The following is a 14,508-nucleotide window of genomic DNA, read 5'->3' on the forward strand; positions in this document are numbered from 1 at the left end:
CCTGGCTGTTTATATCACAAATATGTACGACATGACTTGAAACCACTCCTATTTTGTCAATTCCGTTGTCGTTCACGTAGAATTTGTCACGTGATAATTACCATTGCTGCACAACACGGTGAACAATTTGGAAATGATGACACGCGGTACATTGTAAAACATTTCTAATTTCCATTTAATAGCATTACTCTGATGTCAACATACGTCCATCTGAAGAGGAACTCAAGATTCCGCTTCTGGTGATCGGGCGGTGAGGAGCGACTACAGCATGTAAACAGGAACTAGCGACACTGTTACATCACACGGACTACGTTTACGGAGTTACAACTGCATGTGGGGCATTGCGTAGTACATACACTACATATGGCCTGTGAGCTGCGTCAAGTGTAACAACTGGGACTACAGTGCAATGGGGAACCTCTGGCTGGTACTGCTGCTGACGATATGTCTGGCAGGTATTATCATTATTGTTACATTTAGTTGTTTTGTTACAAAAAAAACCCGTGAAGACTCCGAGTAGAATAGGTCTTCAGCAACCCATGCTTGTCGTAAGAGGCGAATAACGGTATCGGGTGGTCAGGCTCGCTGACTTAGTTGATGCATGTCATCGCATCCCAATTGCGAGGATCGATGCTCATGATGTGAATCACTGAATTGTTGTTACATTTAGTTGTTTTGTGCGATTATATTTGTCATTTACATTGTCTTTTGTTATACATTTTAAATGTAATTGCCTGCACAATCGTTTATCTCAGTGTGTGTGTGTTTGTGTGTGTGTGTGTGTGTGTGTGTGTGTGTGCATATGTATTAGTGCATATGTATGAGTGCGTGAATGTATGTGTGTATGTCAAATTGGAAAACCATATAGTTATTTCACCAGACCTATGAGCCTTACTACGCAAAACATAAGTCACCGTGCAACAGTGTATTTTTGTGCAAGAAAAGTTTTTATTTATATTTTTCCCGAAATCTGGAGCATAATATTGTTTTTCAAGCATTTGCTGGAACAATCCCAGCACAGCAAATGCATCAGGTCAAGGTCGTTGTCAGGGGTTGCTGCAGACGCACAAGCAAACTGATTGGCTTGTAACATGATGGTATGCTGAATACATGTGAACCAGTGACCTTCACCTGCGCCTTTGCCAGACTCAAATGTGACGTTACACGTTAACAGACTTAATGGCAATGATATTACTCTCACATCTTACTGTTTTCTCTCTTTCAGAAGTGGCGCATGGATTCTGTCGGAGAGGCATAGTCTGCAATGAGACAACTGAATACTGCTGTGGGCTGGGCAGACACAAACGATGCTGTAGGAATGGGGAAGTTGAGTGAGTATCTTTAGTAAAATCATTCTGGTGGACACGTTTGTGTACAGATAGACATGTTTTACACTACACTCGGGTGTCATATCCACTTATTCTTACGCAAAATCGTAATAATATTGATGTCAATGCCCCGTGTTAATGTTATAAGTGCCACAGCATGAGAACCCGGGTTTTCGGTATATCAAGCGATCGCTTTAACCACTATGCTACCCCATCGCCCCCTTAATGAAAGGGCCCCGTGTAGATTCCGGGTTAGAACTGGTCTTCAGCTACCTATGCTTGTCGTAAGAGGCGAATAACGAGATCGGGTGATCAGACTCGCCGATTTGGTTGATGCATGTCATCGTATCCCAATTGCGTGGATCGATGCTCATGTTATCAATCACTGGATTGTCTGGTCCAGATTCGATTATTTATAGACTGCCGTCATATAGCTAGAATATTGCTGAGTGCGGCGTTAAACAACAAACAAGCAAACCTAATGAAAGGTGGTCAGAGGTATTAATATACGGTTCAGGAAAAAACATTTGTTCGCATTTAATGTACGACAAGGGCAAATTCATAATTTGAATTATGACAGTGTCTTGTGTTAATGTCATAACTGCCATAGCTATTTCTTCTTTGTCACCTCTGTCCCTTCACCAAGTACGTCTCCGGTACACACAAATCTTGCCTTCAAAGGATAGTATGCTTCACAATGGAACCACAAAATCATTCAGAAAGTTTTACCTTGTTAGAAAAAACAACATGTAATTGTCCGCCACAAAACATGCATCGTTACAAAAGGGTTTTTTTCAAAGGAATATTTAGGCTCATAGTTTTAATGAAAAATATATCTAGTTTTGCAGAAGCAGCTGAAAAAAATGAAGTCTCCATATAAAATCCCACTCCTTCCTGTGTTAATGGTATACCGATACCGATGGTTTTCGGTATACCAAGCGAGCGCTTTAACCACTAGGCTACCCCACCGCCCCCTTAATGAAACGGTCCCGTGAAGATTCAAGGTAAAGAATTGTCTTCAGCAACCCATGCTTGTCGTAAGAGGCGACTAACGGGATCGGGTGGTCAGGCTCTCTGACTTTGGTTGATGGATCTCATCATATCCAAATCGATGCTCATGACATCAATCACTGGATTGTCTGGTCCAGATTCTATTATTTACAGACCGCCGTCATATAGCTACATTTTGTATTTTCTCTCTCTACAGTAATACGCCGCTGATCGCCGGGGTGATTGTTGGCGTTGGCTTTGGACTGGTCGTCACAGGAATGGTCATTTTCCTTTTTTATAAACGGTTAAAACGACATCATTAGGTATGTTAACGACCATACGGAGTCTTTACTGGATCTATAATCCAGGCGATATAAAACGCCTCCAGTTTAGTAGTGTCAAAACTGTTATACAAAATGGAACGCCAAGAAAGTTTGAAGGCCTTCACAAAGCTCTATAAAACCGGCGTTAGTCCGCACTAGTGCAAGCAGTCATACACACTATGTCGCTATATAGTTCAAAATAATTTATTGTAGAAATATGAGCTGCATTTGTGATCGGGGTTTGGCAATAATTCGACATACCCTATATCGGGAGATAAATATTCTAAAACATTTAAATTTGTAGCAGCTGCAACGATTCACGTTTTGACAAAAAAAACCTCCTATAAAGCGTTTTAACTTCCTTTAAAAAAGAAGGGTTAATTATGTCAAATGTGGGCTAATATATAAAACTTTATGCATAGTGTTGAACTTTGACTTGATCAAAGCATATTTAGTTAAAATGACGTGCAGGTAATCCTTGAACCACCAGGCCATTTTAACTAAATATGCCTTCATCAAGTTCAAAATTCAACACTATGCATAAAGTTTTATATATTAGGTAATCCTTAGACCACCAGGCAACCCGTGAAGATTCAACACTATGCATAAAGTTTTATATATTAGGTAATCCTTAAACCACCAGGCAACCCTTGAAGATTCCGGGGTAGAATAGGTCTTCAGCAACCCATGCTTGCCGTAAAAGGCGACTATGTCTGTCGTAAAAGGCGACTAACCGGATCGGGTGGTCAGGCTCGCTGACTTGGTTGATGCATGTCATCGGTCCCAATTGCATGGATCGATGATCATGATGTCAATCACTGGATTGTCTGGTTTATTCGATTATTTACAGACCGCCGTCATATAGCTGGAAATTTGCTGAGTGCGGCGTTAAACAACAAACCAACCTGATGTTCTAGCTCTGTAGCGGTTAATTGAGCGTCTTTGCCAGATGTGTTGTACTGTCATCCTAAGGAGATTCTCTTGACAATTGATATTCACACGGTCCGGTTTAGGGATGTCTACATTATCCTCAATATAAGTTCAGTAATCTTGAACGCGACGTTAAATCCCGGATCACCTCACTCACCTCAAGTGTATTTATTTCTATTCTACAGAACACTCCCTTCAAACTAAGACACACACATGAGAGAAGCGTGAAAAGAGACCTAGAACGTGTCAGCGGTTTCCGGTGTACCTATGGTGGAGGAAGTCCCATTGGGGATTCTGAATGTTTCCCCAGCGCCTCACCCCGCGTAAAACATACTGAAGATGGAGATCAGCTCTGTGACGAGATTATTGTGTGTCATCTTACCGCACTGGCGTGGATCGCTCCTTGCGTCTTGTAAGGCAACAATTGGATGTAGACAACCTGGATTTACTCGGCCCGTGAAGATCCGGGCTAGAATAGGTCTTCAGCAACCCATGCTTGCCGTAAAAGGCGACTATGCTTGTCGTAAAAGGCGACTAACGGGATCGGGTGGTCAGGCTCGCTGACTTGGTTGATGCATGTCATCGTATCCCAATTGCGTGGATAGATGCTCATGTTGTCAGTCACTGGATTGTCTGTTCCAGACTCGATTATTTACAGACCGCCGTCATATAGCTGGAATATTGCTGAGTGCGGCGTAAAACAACAAACAAACCAACAAGCCTTGCATCTTCAGTCACTGGTTCGCCTGGTCCAGACGCGATTACTTCCAGGAGCGGTATTCGCAAAACTTCTTAGAATTTCTTTAGCCTTCAGAATTCATAAGTCCACAAATAAATCTTAGTTTCCCTAACAACCAACTTAAATTTTAAATAATTCCTTAAGTCATATTCACATAGTTTTTTAGAGCCTACTAAAGTCCTTAAGAATTTTCTTAAGACATTCAATATGGCTGCCATAGGTATACTACAAACCGCCGCCAGACGAGATGTACTTCAAAGATATTCTGATAAAGAACTAATAAGATACAGGTTAAACAAAGGTGGTATCGAATATGTGACTGGCTTAATATCTGATAAGACCCGTGAAGATCCGGGGTAGAATAGGTCTTCAGAGACCATGCTTAACGTAAGAGGCGACTAACGGAATCGGGTGGTCAGACTCACTGTTGATGCATGTCATCGTATCCCAATTGCGTGGATCGGTTCTCATGTTATCAATCACTGGATTGTCTGGTCCAGACTCGATTATTTACAGATCGCCGTCATATAGCTGGAATATTGCTGAGTGCGACGTTAAACAACAAACAAGCAAACCTAATGAAAGGTGGTCAGAGGTATTAATATACGGTTCAGGAAAAAACATTTGTTCGCATTTAATGTACGACAAGTGCAAATTCATAATTTGAATTATGACAGTGTCTTGTGTTAATGTCATAACTGCCATAGCTATTTCTTCTTTGTCACCTCTGTCCCTTCACCAAGTACGTCTCCGGTACACACAAATCTTGCCTTCAAAGGATAGTATGCTATAGTATAAGAGTTTATATGTGGACCTGTATGTCCGTCGGCTGTCATTAAGCCTGTAAACACAACTAATCGTAATACTACGTCTCTGTCTCTGTCTCTTTGTAAAATTTAATGGTTGAAAGATTTGATTGTATATACATGTACGTTGTAAATGTACTTGTCTGTGTAAATAAAATACCAAAATTTTTTAGTTGCTTGAATTGTCAACCTTGATTTTGAACGAAGCAGGGCGAACGTGAGGTAGTCCCTTAAGCTGGCCAGAGTTACGTCCCTTACCCGTGTCAACACCATACCCGTGCTGGTGGGTTTCATCAAAGTGGTAAAACTCTAAGACCTGCATCACCTTTAGTTTTTCTTCCAACATCAAGCTGACTAACGGGATCGGATGGTCAGGCTCGTTAACTTGGTTCATGCATTTCGTCGTATCCAAATTCTGTGGATCGATGCTCATGATGTCAATCACTGGATTGTCTGGTCCAGATTCGATTATTTACTGACAGTCGACATATATCTGGACTATTGCTCATTGCGGCGTTAGAAAGCAAAGAAACAAACCTAGGTTTGTCGTATGGAGCGTTTAAATAGATGTGTCTGTCAGGTTCAGTGACTTGGTCGGTATTGATATCACTGTTTTTTTCTGGTCAAGATTCCATTAGTGTGGCGTTAAACAACCCACTTACAAAATAAAGAAACAAAGAAAGTGGTGATACAATCCACTCAAAGATTGCACATCAGTCTGTACTGTACTGTATGTGCAGGTTTTTTTTAAACCGATATTGGTAAAAGGTTTCAATCCAAATGTCCTGTTCGAATCCCACAAATGGTGCATTTGACCTGGGTATACTGTATCTTGATCGTCTGTTGAAAGACAAAAGAGAATACGTCATCTGTATATGTGTATGTGCAATAATAGGGTGACAAAAGAGAATAAGTCATATGTGTATGTGTACGTGCAATAATAGGGTGACAAAAAAGAATACGTCATCTGTGTACGTGCAATAATAGGGTGACAAAAGAGAATAAGTCATATGTGTATGTGTACGTGCAATAATAGGGTGACAAAAAAGAATACGTCATCTGTGTACGTGCAATAATAGGGTGACAAAAAAGAATATGTCATCTGAATATGTGTATGTGTAATGATAGTGTGACAAAAGAGAATACGTCATCTGCATATGTGTACGTGCAACAATAGGGTGACAAAAGAGAAAACGTCATCTGCATATGTGTATGTGTAATAATAGAGTGACAAAAGAGAATACGTCATCTGTGTACGTGTGCGTGCAATAATAGGGTGACAAAAGAGAATTCGTCATCTGTATATGTGCACGTGTAAAAATAGGGCCACAAAAGAGAATACGTCATTTATGTACGTGAAATAATAGGGTGACAAAAGAGAATATGTCATATGTGTACGTGTACGTGCAATAATAGGGTGACAAAAAAGAATACGTCATCTGAACATGTGTATGTGTAATAATAGTGTGACAAAAGAGAACATGTCATATGTGTACGTGTACGTGCAATAATAGGGTGACGAAGAGAATACGTCATCTGCATATGTGTACGTGCAATAATAGGGTGACAAAAGAGAATAAGTCATATGTGTATGTTTACGTGCAATAATAGAGTGACAAAAGAGAATACGTCATCTGAATATGTGTATGAGTAATAATACTGTGACAAAAGAGAATACGTCATCTGTGTACGTGTACGTGTAATAATAGTGTGACAAGAGAATACGTCATCTGCATATGTGTACGTGCAATAATAGAGTGACAAAAGAGAATACGTCATTTGTATATGTGATTGCGTAATAATAGTGTGACAAAAGAGAATACGTCATCTGCGTACGTGTACGTGCAATAATACTGTGACAAAAGAAAATACGTCATCTGCGTACGTGTACGTGCAATAATAGGGTGACAAAAGAGAATACGTCATCTGAATATGTGTATGTGTAATAAAAGTGTGACAAAAGAGAATACGTCATTTGCATATGTGTATGTGTAATAATAGAGTGACAAAAGAGAATACGTCATCTGTGTACATGTGCGTGCAATAATGGTGTGACACAAGAGAATTCGACATCTGTATATGTGCATGTGTAAAATTAGGGTCACATAAAAAATACGTCATCTGCATATGTGTATGTGTAATAATAGAGTGACAAAAGAGAATACGTCATCTGCATATGTGTACGTGCAATAATAGGGTGACAAAAGAGAATAAGTCATATGTGTACGTGTACGTGCAATAATAGGGTGACATAAAAGAATACGTCATCTGTGTACGTGTACGTGAAATAATGACAAAAGAGAATACGTCATTTGTTATTGTGATTTTGTAATAATAGGGTGACAAAAGAGAATATGTCATTTGTGTACGTGTACGTGCAATAAGAGGGTGACAAAAGAGAATACGTCATCTGTATGTGTAATAATAGTTTGACAAAAGAGAATACGTTATCTGTGTACGTGTACGTGCAATAATAGGGTGACAAAGAGAATATGTCACCTGTTTATGTGTATGTGTAATAATAGTGTGACAAAAGAGAATACATCATCTGTATATGTGTATGTGTGATAGGGTGACAAAAGAGAATATGTCATCTGTATATGTGTATGTGTAATAATAGGGTGAAAAAGTGAATACGTCATCTGTATATGTGTACGTGCAATAATAGGGTGACAAAAGAGAATATGTCATACGTGTACGTGTACGTGCAATAATAGGGCGACGAAGAGAATACGTCATCTGTATATGTGTACGTGCAATTATAGAGTGAGAAAAAGAGAATGCGCCATCTGTACATGTGTACGTGAAATAATAGGGTGACAAAAGAGAATACGTGATTTGTATATGTGATTGTGTAATAATAGGGTGACAAAAGTGATTACGTCATCTGTGTACGTGCAATAATAGGGTGACAAAAGAGGATATGTCATTTGTGTACGTGTACGTGCAATAAGAGGGTGACAAAAGAGAATACGTAATCTGTATATGTGTACGTGCACTAATAGGGTGACAAAAGAGAACATGCCATATGTGTACGTGTACGTGCAATAATAGGGTGACGAAGAGAATACATCATCTGTATATGTGTACGTGCAATTATAGAGTGACAAAAGAGAATGCGCCATCTGTACATGTGTACGTGCAATAATAGGGTGACAAAAGAGAATATGTCATTTGTGTACGTGTACGTGCATTAAGAGGGTGACAAAAGTGAATACGTCATCTATATATGTGTACGTGCAATAACAGGGTGACAAAGAGAATACGTCATCTGTATATGTGTACGTGTATTAAGAGGGTGACAAAAGGGAATACGTCATCTGTCTATGTGTACGTGCAATAATAGGATGACAAAAGAGAATACGTCATCTGTATATGTGTACGTGCAATAAAAGGATGTCAAAAGAGAATACGTCATCTGTATATTGTGTGCGTGCAAGAATAGGATGACAAAGAGAATACATCATCTGTATATGTGTACGTGCAATAAGAGGGTGACAAAAGAGTTACATTACCTGTTTTCGTGAACAACACAATGACTTCCAATATTATTGCACCAGTTAGTATATATCTGACTTTCTTTCTTCTGATGTTTGTTATGGACTGTGCAAGTAAATTATTTAAAATACTACAATTAAACCCTGTTGAAAACTTGTCTTAAAAATCCCTCCCCAACCTTTTTTCCTATTTACTTAGGGGCGGTGGAGTAGCCGAGTGGTTAATGTGTTCGCTTCATCAAGCCGAAGACCCGGGTCGATTCCCTACATGGGTACAATGTCTAAAGCCCATTTCTGGTGTCTCCCGCCGTGGTATTGCTGAAATATTGCTTACAGCGTAGTAAAACCATACCAGGAATGAGGAAGTCAAAAACGTATCGATATTGGAATTATTTAATATTTTATTTGTAGATCTACCAACCTGATATTCCAGCCACTAATCCCTACACCAAACCATGTCTGACTTAATTGGTCAATCAAAGGTTTTATCCTTCAGTTATTGCTCTGATTAAAGCTGAAGGCTTGAAACCGCATTTCCTCATCTGACAATAGCCTGCTGCTGACCATATGCAATACATAAAAAGAGCAAAACCATCTCCAATCCATAAAACATGGGCTAAAAGCAGAACCCACTGTACGATTCCGACTATATCATAAACATTAGTCAGTCATACAGACCCTGAAGCAATTATACCCAATATGTTCCATGCATGTTTATAATAGTTGGCAAGTCTAGATTACTGCAATTTTGGTTTCAGAAAATGAAGAGTTTGGGGGCTCCTTTATATTATGTATTAGTACGATAAATTAACAGCTGTTTTCTCTGCAACATACTTTCATTTTAGAGAATAGATGTCTAAACAGACAAGTAGGTACTGCATGACATGGAACCACTCCTATTTTGTCGACACGTAATAATTGTCAAACGGAGAAATGATATTATTCATGTACAACACAGTCAACAATTGTACGCAATACATTGCAAAACGTTTCTAATTACCATATAACGACATGCGTCCATTCAAGATTCAAGAGCAAGCTTCCGGTCGTCGGGCGTTGAGTAGCGACTACAGCATGTAAACAGGAACTGGTGATGCGTTATGTCGGATAAAGGAGCTGTACATATAGTGTCACTGTGTAGTATATACACTTCATATGACCTGTGAGCTGCGTCAAGTGTAACAACTGGGACTACAGTGCAATGGGGAACCTCTGGCTGGTACTGCTGCTGACGATATGTCTGGCAGGTATTATCATTATTGTTACATTTAATTGTTTTATGTGATTTTATTTGTAACTTAACCCTTAAAATCCGCCCGTTTAAATGCATTTGTGCAGAAAATGACTCAGGTCAAGGTCGTTGTCAGGGGTTGCTACAGACGCACCAGCTTTAGCCTGATTGGCATGTTACATGATGGAAAGTTGAATACATGTACATGTGAACCAATGACCTTCACATGCGCCATTGCCAGACTCATATGTGACGTTACATGTTATGATGGCAATGATATTACTCTCACATTTACCAATGACCTTCACCTGCGCCATTGCAAGACTCATATGTGACGTTACACCTTATGATGGCAATGGTATTACTCTCACATTTACCAATGCACCAATGACCTTCATCAGCGCCATTGCCAGACTCATATGTGACGTTACATGTTATGATGGCAATGATATTACTCTCACATTTACCAATGCACCAATGAACTTCATCAGCGCCATTGCCAGACTCATATGTGACGTTACATGTTATGATGGCAATGATATTACTCTCATATTTACCAATGACCTTCACCTGCGCCATTGCCAGACACAAATGTGACGTTACACGTTATCAGACTTGATGCAATACTATTACACTCACATTTCACTGTGTTCTCTCTTTCAGAAGTGGTGCATGGATTCTGTTACTTCCGCCGTGGTATATTCCCCACAGACTGCCTTAAGTCGGAGTACTGCTGTGGGCTAGGCAAATTTAAAAGATGTTGTCAGAATGGGGAAGTTGAGTGAGTAGCTTTTCTGACACTTTACATTTCGGTGTCATCTATTTATTCCTACTCACATTCACAATCTCACCTTAATGAAATGAGTGTGTGAGTGTTTGAGTGAGTGAGTGAGCTTTGACGCCGCTTTTAGCAACATTCCAGCAATATCAAAGGACGTCACACACCTCCTCTTCGGCGTGACGAGCGAGCACTTTAACCACTAGGCTATCCCACCGCCTCCTTTATGAAAGGTGGTAAAGGGTATTAATATATGGTTCAGGAAAAATATTACTTAATGTCTTCGAATTTACAGTACAAGGACAAATTCGAAATAATAATTATGACAATGTTCTTTGTTAATGTCATAACTTTCATAGCTATTTCGTCTGTGTAACCTCTGGCCACGTGTTTCATAAGTATACCTTTGGTACACACACACAAATTGCCTTCAAAGATAGAATGCTGTACAGTGGATACAAACTCATTCAGGAAGTTAGTTATAATACACTGGCATGAATTTACTACCTTGCTACAATAGGTCCACTGAACCCTTAATTCTCGTTTTGTTTGTTTGTTTGTTGTTTAACGCCGCACTCTATATTCCAACTGTATGACGGCGGGCTGTAAATAATCGACTCTGAAACAAACAATCCAGTGATTGACATCATGAACATCGATCTACGCAACTGTGAAACGATGACATGCAAACATCAAACCAGCGAGCCTGACCACCCGATCCCGTTAGTTTCTTAACTCTCGTAACCGGTGACTTAATGGTCAGGTTCAGTGGTTGCATGCCAGATGTTATTGTCCGCCACAAAAAGGACATTGCTGCAAGAAGGATTTTTTTCGGAAACGATATTTAGGCGCATGGTTTTAATCAAGAACATATCTGGTTTTGTAGATGTAGCTGAACAATATTTGCAGTCTCCATACCAAAAACAAGCATGACATGAAATATGAAACACACAGCAGAGACTAACTGCGAATAATTTTGTACTACAAAACCTATACATAACATGTACCTGTTGTTTTTTTCTCCCTACAGTAACTCGCCGCTGATCATCGGGCTGTGTGTTGGAGTTCCATTCGGCCTGACCATCATAGGGATTGCCATTTTCGGCTGTTGGTGGAAGCTGTGTCGACGACCTGATTAGGTATGTTAACTATATTGATTATTGCACTGATATAGCGACGTGTGTGTGTGTGTGTGTGTGTGTGTGTGTGTGTGTGTGTGTGTGTGTGTGTGTGTGTGTTTGTGTGTGTGTGTGTGAGAGAGAGAGAGAGAGAGAGAGAGAGAGAGAGAGAGTGTGTGTGTGTGTGTGTGTGTGTGTGTGTGTGTGTGGCTGCTTGTACTAGTCCGGACTGATGCCGATTTATAGTGCTAGCCCACTGAGATACCATGCCGCAGTTTAACACGAATACCCCACTCAGACACAGTATACTGACTCCGAGCCGACCGGTCCTTGTTTTAGCCTCTTAATGCCGAGTACCAGACAGGGTGAAAACAAGTACCATCTTCTAACGTCTCGAATACTGGTCGTCCGCTCTCCGGGCGGACGCTCTACCACTAGGCCAAGGAGGCGGTGAAAATAATGAAAATTAGTGTATTGATTAATAGAAGGGCTTCGCAAATTCCGACATGTCTGCAATTCTGTGGTGAGATATATTTTCCGCAAATCTTTCCGCGGTCGCAGAACTGCAGAATTGTCTGGGACTGATGCCATACTGGAACTTTAATCCAAGCAATATTAAGCGCCTCCACATTAGCAGGTGTCAAAACTGTGGTAGAAAATGGAACGTCAAGAAAGCTGAAACGCCCTTCACCTTGCACTATAAGACCGTCATCAATCCGAACCAACACCGTGGTGTTCTAGCTCTGTAGGGGTCATTTTAGCGTTTTGTGCCAGATTTGTTGCACTGTCACCATCCTAATGAGATTTTCTTGACAACTGATACTCACACAGTCCGTTTTGAGGATTTCTACATTATCCTCAATATAAGTGCAGTAATCTTGAACGCTACGTTAAATCCCGTTTCACCTCACTCTACTCTAATGTATTTATTTCTATTCTACAGAACACTCACTCTACAGGAACTAAGACACACAAGCGAGAGAAGCGACAGAAGAGACCCAGAACGTGTCAGCGGTTTTTGGTGTACCTATGGTGGAGAAAGTCCCCGTGGGGATTCTGAATGTTTCCCCAGCACCTCATCCCGCGTAACTGTTACTGAAGATGGAGATCAGCTCTGTGACAAGATTATTGTAGAAGCCTTGTGGATAAAGCGTTCGCTCGTCACGCCGCAAAACCGGGTTCGATTCCCACATGGGGAAAATGTGTCAAGCCTATTTCTAATGTGTGCGCTGCCGCGATATTGCTGGTATATTGAAAGCGGTGTAAAACCATATTGACTCCCTCACTCACTTTGTCCGTCGACCGTCATTTAGCCTGTGATGTTTATAACATGTTCATAGATATACATTGTACATAAGTGAAAGTTTGTATATACAGGTGTGTTGTAAAAACCCATGTTTGTGTAAATAAACTACAAACGTGTTTCAGGTTTGTTTCTGTGCTTATTCTTGATTCGGGGGCGGTCGGGTAGCCTAGTGGTTAAAGCGTTCGCTCGTCACGCCGAAGACCCGGGTTCGATTCCCGACATGGGTAAAATGTGTGAAGCCCATTTCTGGTGTCCCCCGCGGTGATATTGCTGGAATATTGCTAAAAAGCGGCGTCAAACCAAACTCACTCACTCACTCACTATTCTTGATTCGAATTCGAAGTGAGGAGTTACGTCCCTTAGACCTGCCAGAATTTCTCCCTTGGTTGTGTCATCACCATACCGTGCTCGTGGGTTTCACCAAAGTGGTAAACGTCAAAGACCTGCATCACTTTGGTTTTTCCTTTCACATCAAACTGACACGCCGTTACATGAATGAAATACTGTTCAAACCAGCTTTAAACCCTACTTACTCACATGAATACAAATAATTGGCAAACAGGAGGACATTATCGTCTCGATTTTCAGAAACGTGGCATTCAGCAATGTTCAAGATATATAACGGTATAGCATCGTATCCAAATTGCGTTGATCGATGCTCGTGATATCAATCACTGAATTATCTGGTCCAGACTTGATTTTATATATCCAAACCGCCGACATATGGTCGGAATATTAACAGCCTCGTTAATCCAGGCAGTACTGTTACCAGCGAAATGAAATCAAAGGGATTCACAAATATCGTGTTTTCTCGTTAACGTACGAGAGGACAAATCACTCGTCGCTGACACTGAAATACACCAATTGTGTCGTTTAATAAACTGCGGGGAAAGCTACTTCAACACGTGTATGTACATTTCATTTAATGCCATCTGACATTTACAAAGGGTATAATTGCAATGTCCGCCTCTCTCCGCTGTAATTAATCGTGTCTGGACCAGACGACCCAGGCCTCCGGGGTACAAGGACGCGTAATGAAGTAAGTCGCAGAGTCGGACCACCCGGTCCATTGGACGCCTCTTACGACCAGCAAAGGCTGGGGGTAATTTCTAACCCAGCATACGGGATTCCGCGTTAAAGAATATGTAATAACAACCCTCAACGTAAAACAGAACGTGTACCTGCCTTCAACGAGTGACTATCATTACCATTAGAAACATTATTCGACAGGGGAAATGATCATATTCCACTGTTGGATAGAATAAATAAATATATATAATATATAATACTTTTTGTATTTTGAATTAACTACGGTATTGCTAAACCACATAAACAAACAAACACACACACACAATCCAAAAACCCGACAAAAATACTGTACACCTATTGTGTGGTGTATTGATGTTATATGCGTAATCATTATCCGGGTTTACGACCGCTAACTTTTGTAAAAATCCTCGGA

The 14,508-nt window shown here is 40.5% G+C and overlaps 1 long non-coding RNA gene across 1 annotated transcript; it reads left to right on the forward strand.

Annotated features, from left to right (window-relative positions):
- The first annotated feature begins 226 nt into the window (after window positions 1-226).
- Window positions 227-5,288, forward strand: LOC139449652 (uncharacterized). Its single transcript, XR_011652187.1, has 4 exons — window positions 227-455; window positions 1,226-1,331; window positions 2,536-2,641; window positions 3,757-5,288. It is a non-coding gene; the product is annotated as an uncharacterized lncRNA (long non-coding RNA).
- Window positions 5,289-14,508: the final 9,220 nt, after the last annotated feature.

Source organism: Haliotis cracherodii, unplaced genomic scaffold, assembly GCF_022045235.1.
Source record: "Haliotis cracherodii isolate W230 unplaced genomic scaffold, xgHalCrac1.p SCAF_8, whole genome shotgun sequence".
NCBI classification, from domain to species: domain Eukaryota; kingdom Metazoa; phylum Mollusca; class Gastropoda; order Lepetellida; family Haliotidae; genus Haliotis; species Haliotis cracherodii.